The sequence below is a fragment of the Ochotona princeps genome, chromosome 10 (assembly GCF_030435755.1).
Source record: "Ochotona princeps isolate mOchPri1 chromosome 10, mOchPri1.hap1, whole genome shotgun sequence".
NCBI lineage: Eukaryota > Metazoa > Chordata > Mammalia > Lagomorpha > Ochotonidae > Ochotona > Ochotona princeps.
This window is the reverse complement of record NC_080841.1, coordinates 53,624,841-53,645,696: the sequence shown is the minus strand read 5'-3', so window position 1 is coordinate 53,645,696 and position 20,856 is coordinate 53,624,841. Positions and strand designations below refer to the sequence as shown.

General features: G+C 42.6%; 1 protein-coding gene across 2 annotated transcripts in view; it reads right to left on the bottom strand.

Moving 5' to 3' along the window:
• The window catches only part of FRMD4A (FERM domain containing 4A), a 571,779-nt gene that overhangs the window by 472,409 nt on the left and 78,514 nt on the right, over positions 1-20,856 (bottom strand). The gene's annotated exons all lie outside the window — the stretch shown is intronic.

The following is a 20,856-nucleotide window of genomic DNA, read 5'->3' as shown; positions in this document are numbered from 1 at the left end:
CATTTTCCAATTCTGTAATGATTCATTTGCTGAAACTGGTGTGAAATATTCATACTGTGGGAAATTTTCATGGAAATCACACACACTGATCTTTTTCTCCACATGCCCTGATTCACACCAGCAGAGATTATAATTGACTAGTTGGACTAATTTCTTGACATGCAGTAGGCACAGCTGTTTAACTGCTCATTAACTGCCCCAGATTAGATCTCAAAACTGCTGAACTATGATTTTTTTATTAACCTGCTGGCTTTCAGTCACAACTAAAAGCATCATTCTAACCACTAATATTACAATCCCTTAAAAGTATCTAAGATTTTTTCATTTATATAGTTCTTCTGTACACAGAAGTCCCATACCGTCTCATGGGAACCACCTGTGGTAGGTCATAGGGCTGCATAAGACACAGTTTAGCTGTGGAGTTGTCAATTCTATACAGATTGGGGGAATAAGGAATGGAGTCAAGAAAATAGGAAGTGAGAGGAAGGGCACGGTTAGGCAGGATAAAGCCAGATGACCATGGCTCATATTATGTGGCAAAAAGAGATGGAAAAAGTAATGAGGACATCTCACAAACCAGTGTTTCCTTTTGGCTTTGCACAGGGGTTTTCTTCAGAACCACGCACCATGGGTCTGAGAGTTTCTCACATGGTAGTCCTCTTTCTCTGAGGACATGTCTGAGGACTGGGGCAGCCTGGCTTTCAATGAAGACTCCCCTTTGGAATTTGGTAATTCACAGCATTTCACACATAGTCCTTCTGTGCCAGCACATTCTGATCCTTTCACAGTTTGCAAAGTGCACATTACTCTTTCTCAAGCATTTCCACAAATCACAAAGATGCTCAGAGATGGCAAGGCATCTATGTGAGGTCATAGTTTTAAGATGAGGCTGACCTGAGACCATTAAGGCTGATACTCACACCTTTGCTCTTTCCCTGGGCTGTCTTGCTCCATGTGGTCCTGACTTCCCAAGAGCCATGCTTTGCTTTCTCAAGACTGCAGTGTGCGCAAGGATGCCCGAGTCCAATAGAACACCTTCACTGAGGGGCCCAGAGAGATCTACAAGGGCCAGGGAAAGCATAGGGGTGCCTGCAAATAGCTGATGTGAGTTCATTTAGGAAGTAAACCTGAATATCATCAGGACAATGTTTTTTGGAAAAGATTTGACTTCTTGAGATGTTCTAACATGAACTCTGAAGTTTTGTCTGTCCTGATGTGCCTATATTGAGGATGATTAAAATACTTCTCATTATTTTAGGACAAAGAGAAAATCTGGAGATGTCTAGAATAAATGTTCACATTATCTTTCATGATTTACAAAAGAGAGACTGAGTGAAGTGACAGAACTGTTCAGGATGTACACATGGCCCTGAGAATCGTGGGTCTTCTGTTACATAAGAATCTACATTCTAGTGATTCGAGTCAGTTTGCTCTTTAATATGTAAGTGACAAAACTATCTGGCACTGACAAAGTAAACTTTATTATGCTCATCTCAAAGGGGCATTGCTATTGCTTGGATATGGTTTGACTGTGTCCCCAAAGGTACTTACCTCAAGCTTGGTTTCCAATGAAGATGTTCCCAGAGATGGGAGTTAATGCTAGGTAATTATGTCACTGGGGGCACCAACCTCAGAAAGGATTAATGTTAGCTCACAGAGTGAGTGAGTTCTGTGGAAAGAGGGTGCTATTGAGGTCATCCCACATCTCAACATCTTCCCGCACTCAGGTATTTTCCTTTCAATGCCTCTTGTTTTGAGGGAGCCCAGGGGGCACTCAACAAGTGGCCAGATGGATGGGGGATGCCTGTTCTTAGACTGTCAGCATCCAAACTGAGAGCTAAATAAACCTTTTTCGTTTATAAAGTGCCTGGCCTTAGGCATTTTGCTACAGCAATGGAAAAAGGACTAAGGCTCCCAAATAGTTCTTCCAAGTCAAGCCTCAAAGCACCTTCTTTATACTGACCATCCCCAAAAACAACTGGAGCTTCAGTTGTTGATGATCTAATTTTCTGTGCCCATTTGAAAATAAAATTGGTTGTTGATGGGAACATTGGTAAGCTTACCATTAAGCTTTAACTCACCTGATTAGTCCCTGCCCTGTACCAAAAGAGGTGCCAAATGGCCCCATTTCTACCCCAACTTGTTGGCTCATAAATTTTTTACATATGTCTATTCTTCTACCTAAATTCTCTGAAATACCACCAATTTTAAAAAATGGCTCACTTATCCTGAAAGCATGAAGTGACTTTTAAACTTGCTGGCATCAGTAGGGTAGGAGTGTCACAACCAGAGGTCATTACATTGGGACCACCAGAAGGCCTGCCTGGGAGGTTTGGCAGCCCTTGGTATGCAAGAGGCAGGCGGAAGGGTTGGCTGAGGCACACAGAGCCCGTAGCACACCAGTGGAGGCTGGCATGCATGATGCTCTGAGGAGCAGGAAAGCATCTTTTTTTAAAAAATACTTTTTGAAAATGAGAGAGGGAAAGAGAGGAAGGGAATAGAATGATGGAAGAGAGAGGGTAAGGTGAAGGAGAGGAGGCAAGGAGATAAAGACAGAGGAAAGAGATTAGCTGTAGCCAAGGCTGGGCCAAGGTGAAACCAGAAGACAAGAACTCCAACCTCATATCTCACATAGATGGAGGGAACCCAAACACTTGGTCCATCTTCTGCTGCTTTCCCGGGGATGTTAGCAGACATCAGGTTTGCAAGTAGAACAGCTGGGACTCAAACTAGCACTCTGAAATGACACTGCAGGTGACAGTTTAACCCACTGTCCCACAACAAGGGGCCCATAGAGCATACTGACTGGAATGAAGAGCAGGGAGACTGAGGAAAAACCTCTAAATGAACAATTACATCAGGCAGAAAGGATGGCAGGACCCAGGTGCAGAGAAAGCTGAATGTGCACCCAGGTTCCTTGGTGGGCCAGAGCAGAAGAAAGACCCACCTAGTGCTGTGGGTCCTGCCTACTGACCTGAGGCCCCTTAACTCCTTCCACATGGAACAGCACTGTTGTCACAGCTGTGCTCAGGGCTTGCTCTGGATCATCCAAAGGAGCTGTTCCATCTTCAAGGGTAGAAGAGAAGTTTTGGGGAGGGTGTCCAGAAGAGAGAGGTTTTGGAAGTGGAGGCCTAATGTGATCTCAGGAGAGGGAAGCAGAGGGTCACCCATCAAGGGCTGGCTCGCTAATCCCAGGGCCTTTGGCCAGCCTTGCAGGGTTGATCTGTGATTTGGAGACAAGAATCTCAACGCTGTCCTTTCTTCAAAACTGCACTGCCTTGCTAAAACCCTTACATCATAATTTTGGAGGTTATGGAAAACACTGACTATATCTGCATTTTGTATTTTATTCCTGCAGTTTTCATGTCAATAATTTTGTTTTGAACTTACGTTACTGGAGGGGCAGCAGTTGGATGTTGACTGCATCTGGAGTCCCATGTTAACAACAGGCTTAACAGTAATCGGGAACTTGTCTCAAAATTAGGTAATGACTTTGTGTAGGCTTTGCTGTCTCTGCCTTCTTGGAAGAGAATAACTGATTGCCCACTAACACATACATGCCACATATGTTCAATGTCTCAATTTTAGTTTATCAGTGAAGTATGAAATTATTTTAAAATGTCATACCTTTGAATATTCAAATAAGACTCAATCTGGCAAGAAAAATTACATGATACTAATTATTTTTTGTGCATATAAATCAGCTGCAAAATCATGTGAAATTCCTGTGTTTGTGTTCTTCATTGGCAGTGCAGAATAATTATCAACAAACCTCACTAAGCCTCACATAGCAAAAAGTCCGTTAATCAATGTGAGTATAGCCTTGAACTTGGATGCTGAGGTACTTCCTGACATACCGTCTATGGAGCTAAGCTTGCACCCACCATGGGGAGCACCTAAAAAATGGCAGATGATGTCTATTCTATGGGAGAATTATCACACTCATCTTCAGAGGGCAGATAGGAAAATGGAAGAAGAGAGAAGAGAAACTAATTCATCTGAAACAGCAGATAAACTAGATTGAGTATAGGAACAGATACTTAGGATTTGTTTCTTATAACGTTATTCAAAGCGTGAATCTGGTTATATATGACCCTTCCTCTTCAGCTTGTGCTATCTATCCTCTTCAAACCCAACTGGTGAAACTGAAGCATGGAAGTTCTGGAGATAACTAGAGTGAAAGCATCTTGAAAACAAAAATATTACTTCCTCTCTTGCTGATCTTGCATGGCACTTTTGGCTATTCATAGTTATAACATACTCTGAATTAATCAACAGGAGGTGCTTGTCTAGTGATGTTCACATGCCCAAAGGTAAACACCTCTGTGGACCACATCTCTGGATGGAGCAGGCACAACTACTCAGTAAGATCAGCACAGTGCAGCACATCACTCCCTCCCCAGCCTCAGCACAGCCTTTCCTCCAGCCTGCTCCCCTACTGCGGAACACAGACTTTCTCCTTTCTCCCTCCATGCTAGAGCTGGAGACCTAATACATCCTTATCTCTTGGAACTTGTTCCCCAGAAGGACAGACAAGGCCTACCAATGTCCATGCATCTGTGGGATTCTTGGCTTGGAAAAGACCAATGAGGAGAGGAAGTTGAGATGAGAAGCAGACATCTTGGTGACCTACTTCCCTGTGGTTGGATTTCCTTCACCAATATAGCAAGAACCCTCCACCCTCCACATCACCAATTCATTCCTGTTAAGGATCTAGTTGAAGAGATTGCTTAGGATCCCTCTACAAAATCAATAAATCTGCAGCAGAGAGCTGTCTTGCGTTTTCTCAGAAAACCACTCCCTTGGACAAGTTTGCTTGGTACTGGGGGACACCCATTTTGTCTGTTCAGACAAAAGGTCCTGTCCATCTCACAAGCAGGTTAGGCCTGTTCTGCCCAGGCAGAGCAAACTCTTCTCTCTCAATTCCAAACTCCTCCCTGAAGAAATGTGTAAAAATCCAAGCCCAAAGCAGCAGCCTCACAGCTGTGCAATGCCTACGTCACAAGGACCCTTGCTTGCACAGGTGTTGCTGGCACGCAGCTCCAGTTTCACCCTCCAAGTAGGTTCTCCTTGAGCCCTTTCCTTGTGCAGCACTGAAGCTCTCCCAGAACATCTGTCCCCTGCAGATGTGGCCATCTCCGCATCAGAGGGCCCTCTGAGAACACAGCTGCAGTCTAGCTCATTGTGTATTTTCCTCCGCAATTCCACTCTCACTCTGACCAGGAAGAAAAACTTTAATTCTAACTGACTAGAAGACCAATTAATATAGTTATCAGATAAGTCTTTCTGATATGAAAACTGTATCCTGATTAAATTTGAAATACATTCCCCCCCCCGCCCCCTGCAAAGAATTCCAAAGTATCTGTATCTTGCAAGCCAGCCTATGTGGATAAAATTCCCACTGTATGATCCATACATTTAGTGACCCACCTACAACCTAAACCTGAAGCTACATGGAAAAAAGCTTGGAAGCTTAAGAGAGATTTCTGTTGATATGAATGTTGATGACAGACCATTGAGAAGAGACATTAACCTAAGCACACCTTCCTGAAGCTCTGAGGCCAGAAAACTCAAGTTCTGCCAACTTTCTGGTTATTTCTTCTTACAAATGATGAGGAACTGACCCCAAAGCAATCCACCATTCACTTATTTAATGTAAAGAGAAAATATTCAAGAAGTTTCAAAATGATTAAATTTAAATCTTAAATAAAACTACATTACCTTTCCCACCAAGATTCTTAAACATACAAATTTTAAAATGTGTTAAAATCAAGTGTATCCCGATAGGAAGAGAGTCACCAAGTAATAAAGAAACTAAGCATTATTATTGGAATTAGTAAGAAGTATGAATATAAACCAAATAGGATTAAGTTAACAATATTTTACAAATTAGTCTTTGGAAAACCACTGTAAAACAAAACAAAACAAAAAACATTTAGCCTGAAACAACCACTAAAACCAAGACTTTGAAAATACTAAATTTATTATCTATTTTAAGAATTTAAATAAGAACTACAGGGTGTTCTCATCTTCAATCCCCTGCTCCAACATCACGGCCAAGAATGTGGAATTGAGGGGAAAGACACTTTAAAACCAACACATAATACATTAAGGCAGAGATAAAGAATTATTTCAAAAGAGTGAGTGGGTCCTGGGGCAGCAATGCAAGTCTTTAATCTGATCGACTATATTAATATTCCACAGACAAGCAATGTCTTCATCTAAAGGGAACAGGTCATCTGAGGAGGCAGAATGAAAGGGAAGTCAAAGAAAATGAAGGTTGGCAGTGCCCCCGCAACGCACCACCCAGGGCAGAGGGCTGTCAGCTGACAGCTGACAGGGACTGATACACACACAGCTGGCTTGGCAATCACCTCCCAATCCTGGGGTGCACTACAGCAGGCTATTGGAGCTTGATCTCATTACAAATTCAAGTCATTAAATGAGCTCTCTTAGTTCTGATTCCATGTGCACCCAACAAGCTTCTGATAATTGTTTCCCTCTAAAGTTTCTCCGTGAGTGACAGAGAAGCTGGTAAACAGACACATGTACCTGTTCCACCTGGCAGTTCTATTTCTTATTATAAAAGAATAATTTGGTGTTTGGGTTCTAGATATTGTTAAACCTTGTAAGCTTTTGTGAGTCAGAATCTCTGAGAATGTTGTGGGGCCATCCCAAAAAGCTGGCCTCAGGGTGATCAGTTGTTAACATATCCTAGCTTTGTTATGTATTTATTGCTTGCTAATTGCTGTAAGCACACATCGTAAAACAGAATGTAGCAATGCCTTTTAAAGCCATTCAAAAGCTACAGTAAGGTTCTCCCTAAGGTCCACTCCCATGGTGCCATTGTTTCCTTGCAGAGGACTTCTGATCTAATCCCAGCTCTCTCTCTACCAATCTTGATTATTCAATGGTCTGCTGGACCTGATACTTGGAGATACCAAGTGCCTCAAAGTCAGCATACTAGGACCTGGTGCGATAACCTGGTGGCTAAATCCTCTACTTGCATATATCAGGATCCCATATGGGTGCTGGTTCATGTCCCAGTGTTCCACTTTCTATCCAGTTCCCTGCTTGTGACCTGGAAAATGCAGTGGAGGACGGCCCAATGCCTTGAGACCCTGAACTCACGTGGGAGACCTAGAAAATGCTCCTTGCTTTTAGCTTTGGCCCTTGAGGCCATTTGGGGATTGAGCCAGAGACAGATCGGAAGGCTAAGATCAATGTGTCTGCAGGGTTTGTGCCTTTGGAGAGACACAACAGAAGAATCTGTCAGGTCTGTGTGTCATCAGTGACCATCTTTACCCTGTGCCTTCACATCTTTCCGCCATTCATGTCTGTGTTCACATTGTTACAAGGATCCTGAGGGTTAGAACTTTCACATGTGGGATCCTATACGATGGCTCAATGGCTAAGTCCTCAACTTGCATGTGCCAGGATCCCATATGGGCACTGGTTCATGTCTCAGCTGCTCCACTTCCTATCCAGTTCCCTGCCTGTGGCCTGGGAAAGCAGTAGAGGATGACCCAAAGCCTTGGGACCCTGCAACCAATGTGGGAGACCCAGAGGAAGCTCCTATCTCCTAGCTCCCGGCTTTGGATCAGCTCAGTTCCAGCTGTTGCAGTCACTTGGGAAGTGAACCAGCAAATGGAATATGGTTCTCTCCATATGTCCTTCTCTTTGTAGATCTGTCTTCCCAATAAAAATACATCTTTTTTTGTTTTTTTTACATTTAATTATTATTATCATTTTATAATACAGTTCCATAGGCTCATGGCATTTCCCTTAAACACATGCATTTCTGCATATGAATTTTGAGGAACACAAGTCAAACCAAAGTACCATCATGAATGACCTGCCCTCCTTGGATTCTTGGACAAATGTATCAAGCCTAATGACTCCAGCTGCCAAATATTTTGGTCACTGTCATTGCCTTCTCAAGGCTTCCACCCACTGGGTCCTTCTGGCTTGTCTACTGGTTTGTTTCATTCCCTTCCTGCTCTTTTCATTCCCAAACCTTAATCTACTCTTCACACCCATGTGTGAAGACATCTCATCTACTGAAGTACTTAACACTGCTTTTAAAATGCTTCAGTGGTGCCCCCATTTCCCTCAGTATAAAATCAGATTTCCTTATCAGTTAATAAGGACTCTGATGCCCAGTTACTCAGCCTCACTGCTTAAAATACTTTCCACCCACAGCTGCACATTCCAGCAAGCCTGACCTACTTCTAGTCCTCTGAAGATCCCAAGTTTTCTTCTGCATCCAGCCCTTCAACCTGGTCTTCCCTCAGCTTGAAACCCTCTGTGGTGTCTGTTCACTCCAACTCCATGCCATCCTTCAGTTCTGATGTTAGGTGTCACTTCACCAAGGCCTTAAGAAGTGCTGCTTCTGTTTTCCCATGACATCTATACCTCATCACAGAACAATAAATGATGCATTTACTTAAGTGTACTCTCCTCTAGATTAGAATTTTTTTAAAAAAAATTTATTGGAAAGTCATATACAGAGAGATGAGACAGAGAGGAAGAACTTCTGTCTATTAATTTACTCCCCAAGTGGCCACAACAGCCAGAGCTGAGCCGATCTAAAGCCAGAAGCCAGGAGTCTCTTCCAGGTCTCCCATGTAAGTACAGCATCCCAGGCTTTGGGCCATCCACCATTGCCCTGCCTGGATGGGAAGCAGGGCTACCGAGATTAGAACAAGTGCCCATATGGAATCCTGGCACATGCAAGGTTAGGACTTTAGCTGATTGGCTACCATACCAGGCCCTAGATTAGAGGTTTTGTGATGAATTACACAGCGGCAATTAGTTATAAAACTAGACTAGAGCCAAGCGCAGATTCCTGGCTTACAGTAAATATCATGAGAGAGTTGTTGAAAACACTAACTTCATAATTTCTTAAAAAAAAAGACTTTCATTTATTTAAAAGGCAAAGTGACAGAGATCCTCCATTCACTGTTCAGCTCCCCAAATGGCCACAGAAACCAGGGTATGCCAGGCTGACATCAGAATATCCACCTGGGACTCCCATACAGATAGCATGGACACAAGCAGTTGGGCCATTATTCACTGCCTTTCCAGCCACATTAGTGGGAAGCTGTATTGGAGCAGAGTAACTGGGACTCAAACCAGTACTTAGATATAGGATGCCAGAGTCACGAGGAGCAGCTTTACCTGACGTTATCACTTGCACAGCAAAGATTTTTTAATAGAAATTTTGATCAAGTAGTCAAAACTATTTATATTCAAAGTTATTGATAATGTTCGAAGACTTCTACCACTGTTTGTTTCAAAACTAATAGCACAGAAATTCAAACCCTTACATATTGAGACAATGACAATATTTTCATTGAAGCACAGTGACTGTTTACCCCATTTGATTAGACCCATCCAGCTTAAGCTTACTGTCCAAGTACAACAATTAATAATACTCTGCCAAAGGTGCTCTGGTTATATGTGGTCACTTACTCATAAGCCACTTCACACTGAATTTTATAGGTGATAATCATAACTTGTTAGAACTGCAGAGGTGAGCTGAGATCCAAAATTCAGAACAAAGTTTGAGAAAATGAGGTTCAGAAACAAGAGGGCGATAGTAGCTAAGGTTTATAGGATGTGGCTTTTGATATAAAGCAAATAAGAAATAATGAATTGACAACATGTGATCAACTCAATAGGGAATTCATGTTTCTGGAATAACTGAAGTAAAGCAGATTCAATTTTGGGTTAATATAAACCATCAATTTCTATTGATTCTTTTTTATTAACTAAAACATACATCTAATTAACTCCTTACATTAAGAAAAATTGTGGTCAAGCTCAAAGTTGCTTTGCTATTTTACTTGCAAGTGCTGACTATTCCCAGAACATCAGCTGGTATAATATAAGCATGAAAGTACACCCTGCAGTCTAATATAAGCACTGCCAGAATTACCCGTTCACGTGAATTTCTCTTGCCTCCATCCTCTCTGCAAGCTAAAAATGGACTTTTGAATGACAGGAGGAGAGGAACACCAGGATTCATTTCTAGGATATGATTACTTTCTTATCTGATGGCTACAGAAATTCAAAGTTTAAAAGTACACTCAAGAAAACACCTTCTAATAAAGTGAAAACTCACTACATGAACAACGCAGGCTTTAAATCCACTACTTAAAGCCAAGCTGGTTGCAGGAGTGGGCATGTGAGTTATACAGACACAATCATGTCTGTACTATTATTCGTACTTTTGCTTCTCAAAATATCCCACTCTGTAAATAACCATGCTCTTACAATTAAAATTAGACAATGAAATATGGCAGCCAGTGAAAGATTTTCTTAAACATGTATTTATTCACTTGATGGGCAGTATGAGACAAGGAGAGGGACAGAAGAGAAAAGAAACGAATCTTCCATTAATTGGGCCAAATGGAAGACAGAAGACAGAAGGCTAGAACTTCATTTAGATCTCCCATACGTATAGAGGGGGCTCAAGCATGATGGCCATCTTCTACTGCCTTTCCAAGCACATAACAGAACTGATTTGGAAGTGGAGCAGTTGGGACATGAACTGGTACCCATAAGGGATGCCATCATCGCAGGTAACGGCTTAATTTATTGTACCACAATGCCAGCCCCAACATGCTATGGTTTAAATGTGTTCTCTAAAAGTTCATGCACATAGGGTGCTGTCCTCCCCCACCCCCAATGGCGTTAACACTTTTTCTTTAAGGAAGACAACTAAGAGCCAGCAGACTTGTTCTGTCTCACTACATGATGCCCTCTGTCATGGTTCTGATGTAGCAAGAATGCACCCACCAGATAATGGCATCATACTCTTAGACTTCTCAGCCCAGGGGACTATGCCAAACCACTTATTTTTAAAACAAATCATCCAGCCTCACGCATTTTTCTATAACAAGAGACTGAGAATATTTTCAAAAAGAATTTCAGAGGCGACAATTTTGGTATGGTGGGTTTAGCGAGTACCTACATTCCAGACTGGAAAATTAATTTGAGTCTAGGTTACTCTGCTTCCAATTCACCTTCCTGCTAATGTGTCTGGGAAAACAGCAAAAGATTACCCAGCTTTCTTGGTCACTGTCACCCATTTAGAAGGCCAGGACAGAGTCATGGGCTCTTGGCTTTGGCCTGGCTCAGCCTCAAGCTCTTGCAACTACTTGGGGTAATGAGCCAGTGAGCCGAGGTCACTCTGCCTCTTCCTCTAACTTAATAATAAATCAATCTTAAATAAATGAAATATTCTGTTGTTTTAAAGCTAATTATACACAACTTCTCTAGCAGATCTCTCACATATTTTTTTCTTTCAAAGATAAAACCAAAACTAACTCCCTACTCCAGCACACTGAAGCAGAACTAAGAATTCATGCAACCCAGCTAGCCTGTCCTCTACACATGGGGTCATTCTGCACCAAATCAAAACTTGAATTGTTTTATGAACTACAGAAACTGAGTTCATGACCTTTGAGAATTGGTGGAAAATCTAATTTGATTCATTCCACTGCTGTCTACAGAGGCAGCTGATCTAATTGTAGGTGAGGTTTCAGACCTCAGTCACTTGGGGAGCTTCTCACAAACATAATGCCTGATCGCTGCTCTTAACAGCAGCATCACTTACACACGTGTGAATAAAACAGCAGCAGAGGTGTGCTACAGCTCCTGCAGTTGCTCGTTTCCCAAATTAGAAGCATGGGACTGTCTTCCCCCAGGAATGTTACAAAATTATTTAATGGGGGCACTTTTTACCAACTGATGTTACCACTGAGAAACGGTTAGGACCTTGAATCGGGATATAGTAAGCCTGGGTCTAAAGTTCATCTACTACCAGTGATGTGTCCTGAGATTTCTTTAGCTTTTCCAGGTCTCAGTCTCCTCATTAGTGAAACAGGAATGAAGATAGTCTCTAAATCACAAAGTGTTGTGCGGATTAAGGGGATGACATGCACAAAAGTCCTGGCAACTGATAGGCGCTCATAAATATGATTTGTTTTTACTGTCATTTGGATTTGCTGTGGCTGTTACTACTGCCTCCCAGAAGAGCTATTACTGTTCTCCTAAGACCAGACAGTGCTTTTAGTTTTACAGATAGGATTGTATCACAGGAAAAATACATACATATATATAGAGAGATTTTACAACATTGCTTAACTTCTCTAATACTCAATTTCTTCCTCTGTAAAATGGGAAAAAAGATCTACAGGATTACTGTGAACTAAAGGCAATACATACAAAGGTGCCTGGGAGAGTATGTAGCCATCAAATGGATGCTGTTGATTCTACTTTTTTGGAGGAGCAAAAATACATATCCCCACAGCCATCTGATTCCACAGAATCCACTTACACAACTCAATCATCTAGCACACTTTTGTGGTTTTAGTCAGTATATGATGGACAAGCTTTGAAAACTCAAAAATAAGAATAGGCTAGAATGGGCTTGGCACAGTAGCCTAGCAGCTAAAGTCCTCTCCTTACATGAGCCAGGATCCCATATGGGCACTGGTTCTAATCCCGCCGGCCTCTCTTCCCTTCCACTCCCTGCTTGTGGCCTGGGAAAGCAGTCGAGGACAGCCCAAAGCCTTGGGACCCTGCACCCACGTGGGAGACCCAGAAGAAGCTCCTGGCTTTGGACTGACTCAGCTTCAGCCACTGCGGCTGCTTGGGCAGTGAATCAATGGATGGAAGACCTTCCTCTCTGTCTCTCTTTCTCTCTGTATCTCTGACTTTCCAATAAATATAAAATGAATCTTTAAAAAAAAAGAATAGGCTAAGAAACAACAAAAGCAGGTGGGTTGAAAAGGGTAAACAGAACAGCCAATTGACTTTACTTCCCTAGAAAAGGATACAGTCAGCACAGCTGGGAAACAGGGAGAAACAACAGCTGCAATTAGGCTGCACAACCATGCAGTTGATTGACTTTTGTTGCAAATTTGGAGAGCTGAAGTCAGAATCTGAATGTGCTACAGGTTTTAATTAGGTATTTAAAAGGCTGGAATGGTAGACATTTTTTAAAAAATGATTCCACAATAATAAGTCAATGGGATACGGGGAAAAGAGTGAGTGGGCAACATGCTGCCACTGCTGAAAACTCAAACTTCTTTGTTGCTGTGCTGAGATAAAAGGCTAAGAAGGAACTCCCAAGCTAATGGCATAGAAAACACATTCTCAACACTCCTCCCTCAAAGACAACAAAGAATACTGCCCACTCTCACTGTGCTCAGCAGCAGACAAGCAGATAAATGAAATGCATCTTGCTTGTCTGAATCCTGACATCGCATCTCTGAAGATAAGCAGCCAGTATATTGATTCCCTATTCACTAGGACTTCAAGGAACTCAGAACAAGTCCAGCAGCGGGCCAGTCAATCACTGCAACCCTGTTTCTAGAATGTCTGTGATAGTCCCCAGTGAAATATCTGCAAATTCTCAGTAGCTCCATTACACTAATCAAAATACAAAAGGCTTGCTCTGTTGTTTATGTTAAGTTTTACCAGCAATTTCCCCTCCTCCTCCCTCCCAACTGGTCCAGTGAACCAACCCCTCAGAGGAAACTCAGGGTTGATGTGAAATTATACATGAGGAAATTCCTCACAGGCAACAACCAACAAACCAACCTCCTACTAGTAGACTCAGACTTCCTGTCCCTACAGGGAGCCACAGGTGAATAGGACTGGATATTCTCAATGCATTTGCAATGCCAAAGCAGGTGTTACAGGGATACTTAAGGGAGGTGGCGTTGTAACATGAGCCATGATAAGAAGAGCTCTGGCCTTAATAAAGAAACAGAACTTGGCACTCCAGTGTGAGTTTAATGTTTAAGATACATTCTTCCTTATAAAATAGCTGATACTTATTGCCAAGAGTAGCTACAGAAACGTCTCTACGTTGGGTATTCAGATATCATCCCTTCATGGTCCCATACCATAACAGCCCTTATGGCTCTATGCTATATCTGCTATTTCTGTATTGCATTCAGGATCCACGGATTACAAGCAACTTTTTTAGCATCATTGTACTAACATTGCTCCAGGCTCTGAGTTTAAAGCATTTATCTTCATCAACTCCTGTTTAACTCTTTTTTTTCACTATTGCATAGCACATGCATAAGTAGAAGTAGTTGGTTTTAATTTCAGTGGTTTTTCTACGTATAGTTGTCTTTACTTGAATAACAATTTCTGGGTTTGTGTATATCCATCTGGATTCTTTACATGTAACCTAAGGTGTCTTTTGACAGCACCTCATCTGTCCACACACACCCATCTCTGCACTGCTATAAAGCACACATTTTCTAGACCAATGTTAACCACTGTTCATCTTTTATTTCCATGGGGGTATTTGTTGCTATCGCTAGACACTGGCTTTTGCCTGTTAGCAAACGTGTTACAAGAACAACCACTGCCACAAACTCTGTAATTCTTCAGTTTGTCTAAGGCAGTTGTGCTGCTCCAAAATTTCCAGCAATTAATTAGGAATCCTAGATTAGAGCAGCATATCTCTCTGTCATTGGGAAATTTTGTTAGTTTTGCCATCTAGTAGGCAAAGGGAATAATCAGGACTTAGCTGTCATGATTTTCTAGGCATTGTATAGAATCAGTACAGAACATCTATCCACATGGTGGGAAATTTTCATCCATGATTTTTTAAAGAATCAGGCAGCAAATCCAACTTCCAACATAGAAAGATGCAATAGCCTAGAAGAGATAGCAATCAAATCACATTAATCTCCACAGAAAGAATTGTGCAGGGCCAGGAAGAAGGTGAAGCAGAAGGATCCCTTTGAGTCCCAAATCTGGGTATATTCCACGAAGTCTTCTTGTGTCTTTCTTCCTATTCTGGGGAACTTTCTAAAAGGGATGTTCTTTCTGCTGCATTCACCATCAATTTGATTGTAAAGAACAAAGTTCAACCCCTTGCTCAGTCCCATGACATCCTCAACCTCTCTGTAGACATTCAGGGAGACAACTCTTCCCTTGCAGACTGCTGCCTGGAATTCTTAGTAGCACAGATGAAGAGTTTCTGGTTTCAAACCAAGAAGGCAGCTCTGGTTGATTCAAGATAAAGAGGTGTTATTAGAAGTATTTTGGGAACTCACTGAACCAAGCAAAAGACTACAGAGCCAGTACCTGAGGGTGAACAAAAGCTAGGGATGTGGGTTGCCAGGGGACAGGTGCAGCCAGCACAATCACAGTCAGAATTCTGACTCTGCCTAGTAATCTTTAAGTGTACCACCCCATAGTGGTACACTTCCTGCTTAACAGACTCAAGCACAAGGCAAGGCCATTCAATCTGATGGGTCAAAGTCACAAACCAATGTTCAGCTACCCAGGGAAAGAAAGTGGACATCTGGTCTTAATTGTATTCTTTGCTGGGCAGTGGGACTCTGCCTTACATACCCAGTGGGACAGTTCCTTAAATCATCAAAGGATACAGAGATGGTTTACCAACAAATAAATTAATGACTAACCCAGAGGCAAACACCCAGAACAGATGATATCTAAACAGAAGGACAACTAAAAAAATTCACCTTCAACTTTGGTCATATGATTTTGGGTTTGGGATCTTGATTTACACATCTATAAAGCCCCAACTATGAAATCACTATTTGAGGAGTTGCAGTGAGATTTAGAGATACATCTGTAAGTGCCCACAGAAGGAATACAGTAGACAGGTCAGTAACAGTTATTATCTAATTTCAACAAGAAAAATGACTTCACCAAAGAAAGTAGTGATAGAGCCAACATCACCGCATAGGCAATAAAGACATCTCTTGTGATGCTAGTATCCCATATGGGCACAGGTTCAAGTTCGAGCTATTTTGTTTCTGATCCAGCTCCCTGTTAGTGTATCTGGGAAAGCAGGAGAGGATGGCCCAAGTGCTTGGGTCCCTGCACCCATGTTGGATACCCAGACGAAGCTTCTGGCTGTGGCTTGGTCCCACTCTGGTCATTGCGGCCACTTGGAGTGTGAACCAGCATATGATAAACCTCTCACCATCTCATGTCTCTCCCTCTCTATGTAATTCTTTCAAATAAATAAGTTTTTTTAAAAAGATAAAAAGAAAGTGATGGTAAGAAACGGGGCAATACCTGTTGGTTTGATTTCTTTCTCTGTAGGACTTAGCAGCACAAATCATACAATCTAAAGACACAGAAAAGTGGCAGTAGGGAGAAAAGTAGGTAGAAAGGATTAGGAGTCCTTAGCAAGTTTTCTAGCATAGCTAAGTATCTAGCAGAGAGATGTCACTGAGTCAAATGAGGAGGGAAGAAATAAGACAGGAGGGGAAGCAAGGGGAGCAACAAAATGTCTATGGGCAAAGGAAAGGGGGACAGACTTCCCCAGCTGACTTTCCAACACTGAGCCCATATGGTATTGGAAAGAAGGCCAAGCAGGAGTTCCAGAGTCTCGAGGAGTGAAGATGAGGCTTTAGAATCCACAGATGTAACTACCCAAGGACTGCGTAGGGGATGGCACAAGTCATCTGCCAGGTTTCCTTCCAGTTAAGGTGACCAAGAGTCCCAGCTTATCTGGGATTGACTGAACTTCTTAGAATATTTTCTGGAGTGCTTCTGAGAGCCTCATTTCCTGGAGTAGATACAGTGAAAGACTCGGGGAACACCATCTCTGCCGCGCCCAGGGGATTCCTCCCACAGTTCCGATGGATGCTCTCGAATCAGCCTGACTTAACACCTTGCACAGGCTGTCCCTGGGTCAGGCCAAGGCTGCAGCCGCTTCCTGCCACCCTGAAGAGGAGCCCTGTGTTCCCAAGGAGGCCTCGCCTACCTAGCACATCTGGCAGGGAGCACTGCACCAGGAGCATTCCCACTGAATGTTGCAGTGCTTCACTGAGACTGCTCCTTCTCCACCTAACAATCTTCCATGATCACCGTGTAGCCCACGACTTAGACAAACGGAAGCAAGTGGATGTTGCCAGGGTTTCCCTTGCATTCTAGACTTCTCTCCTGAGTGCTAGACACCAGACAGCCAGCAGTCTGCGTGATCACCCCCTGATGTCTAATGGGCATCTTAAACACAGAGCTCTTCATTGACATTCTCCATTCTCCCAAACCTGCTCTTGGTCTTATTCAGAAAACTAGAGAAAGATCGCATCCCAAATTACAAATCCCAAACTTAAAACAAAATTTAACAAAACACTATGCTAATTTTGAGCCTGCTATAATGTGTTTTACTCTTTTGCTTGCTGTTTTTTAAAGTGACTGTGCTTGCGTTGGCTGTGCCCTCTTAGGACCCGAAGCACTCATGAGCTTTAATGATCACATTGGCCATAATCCCACACCATTTAAATCAAGGATTCACCTCACTTCTTCTCATTTTCATCAGTTCTAATCACATAATGTGAGCATCAAACTGTCATTGTTAAAAAGAGAAAGAGGGGGTGAAGCGATTAAGTGGTCACCTGGGACATACGTCCCTCACATCTGAGTGCCTCAGTTTCAGTACCACCTCCATTCCTGATGCCAGCTTCTTTCTCACAAGCTGCCTCAGAGGTACTTGGGACTCTATCGCCCAAATAGGAGACTCAGATTTAATTTTGGCCTCTTGATTTCAGCCTTCCCTGGCTCTGGCTGCTGCAGCAATTGGAAAGTGAACTGGCAGCTGAAAGCTATTTTTCTGTGTCTGTCTCTATCTACCATTCAAACAGATAACAATTTTAAAAAGAGGGTAAGAGAGGGAGAGAGATGGAAGATGGGAGAAAGGGGTGGGGGGGAAGAGAGGGAAGAGAGGAAGACCCTTAGCCCTACTGATGCTATATGGCTATTGCTAGGACCAGAGTAATATGAGAAACTATCAAGTGTCAGGCAAATGTTATTTGCTGTTCATTATGGGGACCACTTAAGGTCCCTCTGAGAACATGTTATTTACTCTGAGCCTAATACAACTGTATGAGCTAAGGGCTGCAAAGGTTGCAGGCTCTTAGCAGCAGGGCCTTGGTAACCTTGGTTTCTTAGCCACTTCTGGTAGCATTTGCCCCTGACTCCACTCACCATTCCAAGGTCTCACCATAAGTCTGTACCATTGACAGGACCTTTTCAATTTACCTCTTGGCAAGCACAGCCTCTCATCAGAGTCATGGAGAGCAAACTCATCCTACACTCGAATTAAACTGACTGAAGCCCTGCCTGAGAACTGCTTCCCTAGCAACCGGGCAGCAACAAGAAGCCATTAGGGACACTTCACTAACATCTGTTGCCAGTTTACCATGTGCCAGGCATTACACCAAGTGATTCTCACAATTCTTCTGCAATGCAAATATAATCATGTTCTTTCATTTATGGAAGAAACGGAGCTTCTTGAAATAACTTGCCTAAAGATGTTCAGCAACAACTTGGGGGAGACAACAACTGAGTTCTGGCCTATCCTAGCACCTCGAGTCTTAAGCAATGAGTGATATTCTGCCAAGAAATCCGATCAGATCCACCTCATTTCTTCCCTAGGAAAAATAATCCCACACTCCATTCCATCATTTCTACAAAGAACCTTTAAAGTATCTACTGATGGTCCCTTCTGATTTGAGGAAGATACGCTATTTTTGTAAATGACATATTCCTGTTCTTTACTCCTTTTTGATCTATAAGTAATTCAGAAACACAATCCTTTTATTAAAATATTTATTTGCTTAGGAGGGTCCTAGGGAGACATACATTCACATAAAAAGAGAGAAGGAAGGAAGGAGGAATGGAGAGTTCTTTCACCTGCAGGTTCACATCCCGAATGGTTGCTACAGCTAGAGCTGGATCAGGCTTCATCCAGGAGCCAGGAACTTCTTCCAGCTCTCCCAAGTGGGTGCCTGGGTTCCAAGTACTTGGACCATTATCCACCACATTTCCTAGTGTGTTAGCTGGAAGCTGGATTGAAAGTAGAGTGGCCAGGCCTAGAACCAGCACTTACATGGGATGTCAGTGTCAGAGTTGCAGGCAATGCCAGTCCCAACAGAAATAAAGTTCTAATACTGAGAACACAAAAGCAGGCATGGCATTTCACCCAGAAGCTCCTGTCATTTTAATTATCTGGCACATTCATGGAAAAAAATATCCTGAAGGTGCTGTCTTTTTTTTTTTTTTGTGGTGATATTGCTGGATAATTTCAGAACTGAACTCCTTATAACAAGAATGCTTTGCAACGTGTATAATACTCCAAGGGATTAATGAATTGTTTAAAGATTTCTTTATTTTTTATAAGAGACATGCAGTCAGGCCACAATGCCAGGTTAAAGAGGACAATTCTCCACAATACTTTATTTTCTTAACCACTTGAAAAGCTAGTTTTAATTAGAGTAAACTAAAAAGGCTTGTAAATTTATTAATCCCTTGGGCCCAGAGTGATGGTCTAGTGGCTAAATCCTCACCTTGCATGCACCTGGATCCCATATGAGTGCCAGTTTGTGTCCCAGCTGCTCCACCTTCCATCCAGTTCCTTGCTTGTGGACCTGGGAAAGCAGTCAAGGATGGCCCAAAGCCTTGAAACCCTTCACCCACATGGGAGACCTGGAGGAGGTTCAAAGTTCCTGGATCATGGCTTTGGATAGGTTCAGCTCCAGCCATTGCATCCAGGTGGGGAGTGAACTAGCAGACGGAAGATCTTTCTCTCTGTAAATCTGGATTTCCTATAATAAATTCTTAAAACATCCCCCCCCAAAAATGGCATTAGTGGGATGTGTCTGGTAGATTACTATTCATGAATACTATTCATGGTTCTTAAAACCATGGATCCTAGCCCACCAGCCACCTGCTGAGACTGCACCAATTGGTTAAGTGACACTGAGAACAGGAGGAAGGAAAAAGGGGAAACAAAAGAAAGATAAGACACTGTTTGGATTGTGTCCTTATTTCAGAGTGGTGTAGCGGTGGGAGGGGAACACCCACATGGCCTCTGATTATAATCAACCAATCTGTTCAATGAACAGTGGTGATGGTTCCAATACACATTCATGCCACAGAATCCTCTGCTTCGGAGAAAATGAGCTACATCATAGCAATGGTATGTAAGAGACAGCAGTAATAATTTCCCATGTGAATTACATCAGAGTAATAGATGGTGATCTGTAAATCAAATCATGTACTGATTTAGAGGATGCCCCAGATTTGCGCTCACGTGGGCTGAGTGTTGATAGTATCTGATATGAAGAAGACGGCTGTGGGAGTCACAGTCCCGATACTGACACAGCAATGGCACTGTCATTATTTCTCTGAAAAAGGCACACGTTAAATCTAAGGCTGCCATTACAACTGATTCACTGTCTTGGCAGCTTCAGTCAGAAATCACATCAGCAACTGCATGACAACTATGTATGACTTCTCGGACCTTTCCCAAATGCTTTTCTTTCCCTGGGTGTGCATGACATTTCTATCGTGTGGCATGCTCCACGCATGCGTCAGGCCTCTCCCTGGACAGGACTATTGGTGTGTGATGATAAATACTGCCATGATCTACAGTGATTTGTACCCCTCCACACGCCGGCAAACGTCGCCTAGCAACTGTTGTTATGGGCAACTAGCATACTAGCATGTTTAGTTTAATTCAGTGGCAACAGGACATCTTCAGTCTCCTGATGGAGGGTCAAGTTATGCCCTAGAGACCAGGGCCCTCTCACAAACCCACACCAGTCACAACCTCCCTTGCACCTGCATTCAGTTTCATCATTATTGCAAAATTCACTCATGTTACAAGATCAAAATTGCCAGCCTGAAGCTATCACACATGCCACACAGGCAGCGGAAAGGGTTAGTATCTGATTCTTATTTTGAGGTAACAGCTTGGCCTCATTCCCTTCCCTATTTAATATTCACAACACTGACTTCAAAATGATTTCCAAACTATGAAGTCTGGTACAAAAATGA